Source organism: Salvelinus namaycush, unplaced genomic scaffold (genome assembly GCF_016432855.1).
Source record: "Salvelinus namaycush isolate Seneca unplaced genomic scaffold, SaNama_1.0 Scaffold1205, whole genome shotgun sequence".
Taxonomy (NCBI): domain Eukaryota; kingdom Metazoa; phylum Chordata; class Actinopteri; order Salmoniformes; family Salmonidae; genus Salvelinus; species Salvelinus namaycush.
Window position 1 is genome coordinate 69,603 of NW_024057904.1, and position 7,538 is coordinate 77,140.

A 7,538-nucleotide genomic window follows, 5' to 3' on the forward strand; every position below is an offset into this window, starting at 1 on the left:
AAGTACTGTATATGTAGAGGATGTTTTGGTCTTTATTTATACTGTACTATGTTCTGTAACTTATTGAAGTCATTGTACTGTAAGATGCATTTAGTGAGTAACTTGCTGTAGCTGTTTCTCCAACCGTCCTGATCCTGGCTGCTATGTTGGCCAATGTTACACGGACCGGTATTGTTACGCAATGAACAACGATGTGACGTCCCGTGTCAGCAAATGTGATGAAAACCGTATTAAATTATTACTTGATGGACTGGATATGTGAATCTGATTGGTTCACTCCATTTTGAAAATAAACTGAATAAAACCAAGAGAGGTGTATTTTATCTTTTATATCTGTTGGTGGTGTGAGGGGAATCTAATCCCAAGAAGATTGTTGGAACAGCGGTCATATCAGCTCAGTCGGGAAAAATCAGCTGCTACCACAAGTGATATTTAATAAAAAATAAAAAATCTATCAATGATAAGCCACGTTTTTACCAGAACTATGACCCACTGGGCACACATTGGCTGAATCAACATGGTATTCCACGTCATTTCAATTGAATTGGGCTGCCAATCGAATAGATTATAGCTAATGAATACATGTTTATTGGTTGGCCTATGTGGTCGTCGTTTTCTCATGTCAAATCTAACATTTCACAACGTTATTACACACGGTGTCTGCAGCTGGTGTAACAGTATAACTTTAAACCGTTCCCTCGCCCCGACCCGGGCGCGAACCACGGACCCTCTGCACACATCAACAACAGCCACCCACGAAGCGTCGTTACCCATCGCTCCACAAAAGCCACGGCCCTTGCAGAGCAAGGGGCAACACTACTTCTAGGTTTCAGAGCAAGTGACGTAACTGATTGAAACGCTATTAGCGCGTACCCGCTAACTAGCTAGCCATTTCACATCCGTTACACTGGCTGGCGGGCAACAATGCAATTACTTGTTCAGTAATTAAAGTTGGAAATAGCTATATACCGTATGTAGCTGCTATTTCGATGGTATTTATAAACTTTGTATAAACATGACACATCAGATAGCCTAACAATTAGGAAAAATATAGTGGGCTTGAGGATAAATTCAGCCATTATTTAGACTCATAGCCTACACAAATGGGCTGCGAATGTAAATTAAATTAAATTAAATTCTATCCAACTTGAGACACCCCAGGGCTCCTGAGGTCCTCATTGCTTCTTCTTCTCTCTCTCTTTTTTTCTGTCTTAGAAAACAGTCTCCCTCTCTCTTCCGTTCTACGGTGGCCTGTAGCTGCAGTATACGACCGCGTCGCCTTGTTTTGTGTGCAAATGTTTTCACTACCGCCTGTAGCTGCACATAAACGTGAATGATGCCAAGATACACCAGAGATAAACGACTGCTGATATACCGACCACACAACTCAAACACCGGTTCACCAGTATAAACGTTTTTTTGTTTTGTTCAAGCCCTCAATAACTGTTTTCCGCTTAAATATGATAATCTGTTTGCATCTGCCAATTTATTGACTGTCCAGTGTCCAGACCACTTGTCCCCGGAGCTTCCTATACCGTTAATCTCTTTCCATAAGGTGTTGAGGCCGGCAATTAAGGAGAATGAGAGGCTCAATTATTATGATAGACGATGTTAGACTACAGAATTGCAGTATTTGAAGCACCACTCTCTTCTGGACAGTTTCCCTGATGTTGCTACGTCAATCAAGCTTTGTTTACCATGCCTGTAACTGTCTCTTTTGCGGAGAGATTGATTTCTTAACTAAAACTCATACTGTAGAAGCATTAGGCTCTCGATCTGATGTACGCTTTTGAACACCAGAGTAAGCTCCACTCATTGCACCGGCGCCGTCATAGCCTTGGACCACTGCATTTGTTTAGCGATATCCCATTACTTTCAATCAGTATTGAAAGGCCAGAGGCACTTTTTTTCCAGTCACATTCCTGAAGCTCAAGAAACAAACACTTCACTTTCTAGTAAATAAGTAAATTAAAAAGGTTTATGAATTACTTTTTGGACCGTCACTGTCAAAATTATTTATTATATAAAAATTTAAAAAACTAGACATCGATGACACGCCCATGATCCCACCGGAGCTCGTTTCGGGCTTGTCCGGTACGCCAGTGAAGTCAAGACCCAACACAGGGACATTCAGTTACACGGGTCAGGTTACAGTTAGGTTATCTTGTTGGGTCATCGAAAGAGTGTTGAGTTCTAGATATGATTGTTGTTATTGCTTGTTGAGTTACATTGACGTCATTAATTATTCATTTATTTTTTATTTTTTATTTCCGCATGTCACGTTGATGTTGACTAGGTTACGGCATATCTGGAGATAATAAGCATTTATACCGACAGACATGCCTAGAGTTTTCCTACTAGCCTACATCGTGTACATCTTTCAAGATCAAGAATGATTTTGCTCGGGAAAAAGCCGGTTAGCCTAAATCACATTTTTATATAGGCCTACCAAAATAAACCCACGTCTCTGATTTGTTGTACATAATACTTGGATCGTGTCGAACCATCAGCTAAGCATGTGTGAATCTGGAGATGGAAAGACACTAAGAAGTGAGTCTCTGGTTGAAGGCATCTCTGTTGGCCACTGGTCGGTGGTCTCCAAGCAGGATAGTTAGCTCTACGCGCGTCATGCTCTGCGCTGTCGAATGCACTCGGAGCCCGCGGTAAAAGCAGGCGCCGCCTCTAGCGGAAACATTTTCCTCTGAGCCTAAAAACCGTTAGGTCTACACCTGTTAAATCTCCGGGGGAAGCCGCGTGTCCCTAGAGACCACGAACTGGTTTGATTGGCCCACAGACTTTAAACGGCGGCATGGAATGGTATAAACCGGGAGAATACGGCCTATAAAAATCTACCTCAGCTAGAATCTCAGTGGGTCTTGGACTGATTATTTTTTTTGCTTGAGTGACAACAACTGCAGTTTGGTTCAGTATATAATCTTGGTCTGGTGAGTCTCGGTCTGATTCTGGGCTACTACAGACATAAATCTGTGTCCATCTGAAACGGAATCTGAAGGAGAATGCATGGAGACAGAAAAGTGTTCCGGACTATCTGTCCAAACACAGTGGCTCCTCATCAGAATCAAGACAGCAGACAGACAGCAGCCAGAAAGGTACAGAGATGATTAACCCTGCGCGGCTATATGCACGTCTATACTCATTTTACCAGTGGTGGAAAAAGTAATACATTGTCATACGTGAGTAAAAGTAAAGATACCTTAATAGAAAATGACTCAAGTAAAATTGAGTCACCCAGGAAAAATACTACTTGCATAAAATTCTAAAAGTATTTGATTTGACATATGCTTAAGTATGAAAAGTACAATTTAAATTCCTTATATTAAGCAAACCAGACGGCATAATGTTCTTGTTTTTTTTATTTTATTGACGGATAGCCAGCGGTACACTTCGACATTCAGACATCATTTTACAAAACGAAGCATTTGTGTTTACTGAGTCCGCCAGATCAGGCAGTAGGGATGACCAGGGATGTTCTCTGTTTACTGAGTCCGCCAGATCAGAGGCAGTAGGGATGACCAGGGATGTTCTCTGTTTACTGAGTCCGCCAGATCAGAGGCAGTAGGGATGACCAGGGATGTTCTCTGTTTACTGAGTCCGCCAGATCAGAGGCAGTAGGGATGACCAGGGATGTTCTCTGTTTACTGAGTCCGCCAGATCAGAGGCAGTAGGGATGACCAGGGATGTTCTCTGTTTAGTGAGTCCTCCAGATCAGAGGCAGTAGGGATGACCAGGGATGTTCTCTGTTTAGTGAGTCCTCCAGATCAGAGGCAGTAGGGATGACCAGGGATGTTCTCTGTTTAGTGAGTCCTCCAGATCAGAGGCAGTAGGGATGACCAGGGATGTTCTCTGTTTACTGAGTCCGCCAGATCAGAGGCAGTAGGGATGACCAGGGATGTTCTCTGTTTACTGAGTCCGCCAGATCAGAGGCAGTAGGGATGACCAGGGATGTTCTCTGTTTACTGAGTCCGCCAGATCAGAGGCAGTAGGGATGACCAGGGATGTTCTCTGTTTACTGAGTCCGCCAGATCAGAGGCAGTAGGGATGACCAGGAACGTTCCATTTTCGTGGGCTGCTAAGCATTCAAAAGTGTAACGAGTACTTTTGTGTGTCAGGGAAAATGTACGGAGTAAAAAATAAAATAAAATTCTTTAGGAATGTAGTGAAGTAAATGTAACAGTTGTAAAAGTTATAAATATTAAAGGAAAGTACAGATACAAAAAAATATATACTTTAAGAAGTACTTTAAAGTATTTTTTACTTAAGTACTTTACACCACTGGATTTTGATGGAAATGTATGCATTGTCAGTATGTAGACCTATCTAACGTTATTAGAGACATTGCGAAACTCTTATCCACAGGGCAGACCGAGGCTCCCCAGAAGCAGCAGCCCGGTCGCAGTGTATGTGGACCGGAATCCCTGCATCGTTGAAGAGGGTAGGTGAACCATGGGCATATTGCTCAGACTACACGCATGTTGATTTCATTGTCTTGTCTTAATATACAAATTCAGAGTATAATGTTAAATAAATTCATATATATTTTTTGTTTTCACTATTTGGTTATGTTTTTGTTTTGTTGTAGCATTCGCAACAATAGCATGGGACGACTTGGAGGAATGCGCGTCCGTGATGAGACGAGAGAGCGACTCCCTAGGTTCCCAGGTAAAATAACACACACACACACACACACACACACACACACACACACACACACACACACACACACACACACACACACACACACACACACACACACACACACACACACACACACACACACACACACACACACAGAGAGTGTGTGTGAGACAGAGAGAGAGAGAGAGAGAGAGAGAGAGAGAGAGAGAGAGAGAGAGAGAGAGAGAGAGAGAGAGAGAGAGAGAGAGAGAAAGATGCACATACACACCGATAAGTTCCACGTTAGAGGATTAGCCGTTTCCATGGTGATATGACGGCTCGGGCGGGTTAATATTTGACAGACAGGTTACCAGCGGAGCGCCAAAAGACCGTGCATTTATGCTCTTGCCACCCGCCTTATAGAAAAAAAAAACACTCCCAAGTTTTCCAACCTGCCTACCGAAACTAGTCCTAATCTCATTTACCTGACACTACAAACAACTTTTTAAAACACCTACACTCACATTGACTTCAAAGGACCACACACAGCAACATGAGCGCACAGACATGCACCGCAGTATATTTACCGCGCTGGGATTGCAGTTGGGATTTCCAGGTAAAACCGCGCTCCTGATTGTGAATATGAGTACGCTATCTCTAGTATCTCTATAATCTAGCCTGTGCAATGTCAGTCTGTTCGGTGTGAATGAGGCTGTACGCTTTTTTTTGTGTGTGTTTGTGTATCCAACAGGTGAACGATTCCGACGGAGATGACCAGGAATTCGGAGAATATGCCCTGGACTTCATAGCTGGTAAGAACATCGAGATTCAAATCATTCAGAGGAAATAACGAAGTAGGCGTTTCGATCTGTATTGACGCTAGGATATAGATTGCAAAAGTTGTTTTAGGTAAATGTTGAGTCATCTTCTACGTTGTATTGATTTATTTCGACTAACAGATACATTTATTTATTACGTACAGTTCCTGAAGAAAAATTGTGTTTTGATCTGTTTTGATCAGCTGTGTAAAACGTATTTTTTTTATGGTAGTGAGAGAATGTTAAACTGTAAGAGTCAAATGTAAATGTCTATAAATGTACTGTAAAAACAGCATATAAAGACTGGAATAACAGTTCATTTCCCCATCTGTATTATCCTCCCCCTCTCCCATGTAGTAGTTTAAACCCATCCCATTCTTCCATGTATTATATAAATCCCCTCTCCCATTCTTCCATGTATTAGATTAATCCCCTCTCCCATGTATTAGATTAATCCCCTCTCCCATTCTTCCATGTATTATATTAATCCACTCTCCCCACTCCCATGTATTATATTAATCCCCTCTCCCATGTATTAGATTAATCCCCTCTCCCATTCTCCCATGTATTATATTAATCCCCTCTTCCATGTATTAGATTAATCCCCTCTCCCATTCTCCCATGTATTATATTAATCCCCTCTTCCATGTATTAGATTAATCCCCTCTCCCATTCTCCCATGTATTATATTAATCCCCTCTTCCATGTATTATATTAATCCCCTCTTCCATGTATTATATTAATCCCCTCTCCCATTCTCCCATGTATTATATTAATCTCCTCTCCCATTCTCCCATGTATTATATTAATCCCCTCTTCCATGTATTATATTAATCCCCTCTTCCATGTATTATATTAATCCCCTCTCCCATTCTTCCATGTATTATATTAATCCCCTCTCCCATTCTTCCATGTATTATATTAATCTCCTCTCCCATTCTCCCATGTATTATATTATTCCCCTCTCCCCTCTTCCATGTATTATATTAATCCCCTCTCCCATTCTCCCATGTATTATATTATTCCCCTCTCCCATTCTCCCATGTATTATATTAATCCACTCTCCCCTCTCCCATGTATTATATTAATCCCCTCTCCCATGTATTAGATTAATCCCCTCTCCCATTCTCCCATGTATTATATTAATCCCCTCTCCCATTCTCCCATGTATTATATTAATCTCCTCTCCCATTCTCCCATGTATTATATTAATCCCCTCTCCCATGTATTATATTAATCCCCTCTCCCATTCTCCCATGTATTATATTAATCCCCTCTCCCATGTATTATATTAATCCCCTCTCCCATTCTCCCATGTATTATATTAATCTCCTCTTCCATGTATTAGATGAATCCCCTCTTCCATGTATTATATTAATCCCCTCTCCCATTCTTCCATGTATTATATTAATCTCCTCTCCCATTCTCCCATGTATTATATTAATCCCCTCTCCCATGTATTATATTAATCCCCTCTCCCATTCTCCCATGTATTATATTAATCTCCTCTCCCATGTATTAGATTAATCCCCTCTCCCATTCTCCCATGTATTATATTATTCCCCTCTCCCATTCTCCCATGTATTATATTAATCCCCTCTCCCATTCTCCCATGTATTATATTAATCTCCTCTCCCATTCTCCCATGTATTATATTAATCTCCTCTCCCATTCTCCCATGTATTATATTAATCCCCTCTCCCATGTATTAGATTAATCCCCTCTCCCATTCTCCCATGTATTATATTAATCCCCTCTCCCATTCTCCCATGTATTATATTAATCTCCTCTCCCATTCTCCCATGTATTATATTAATCCCCTCTCCCATGTATTAGATTAATCCCCTCTCCCATTCTCCCATGTATTATATTAATCTCCTCTCCCATTCTTCCATGTATTATATTAATCCCCTCTCCCATGTATTATATTAATCTCCTCTCCCATTCTTCCATGTATTATATTAATCTCCTCTCCCATGTATTATATTAATCCCCTCTCCCATGTATTATATTAATCACCTCTCCCATTCTTCCATGTATTATATTAATCTCCTCTCCCATGTATTATATTAATCCCCTCTTCCA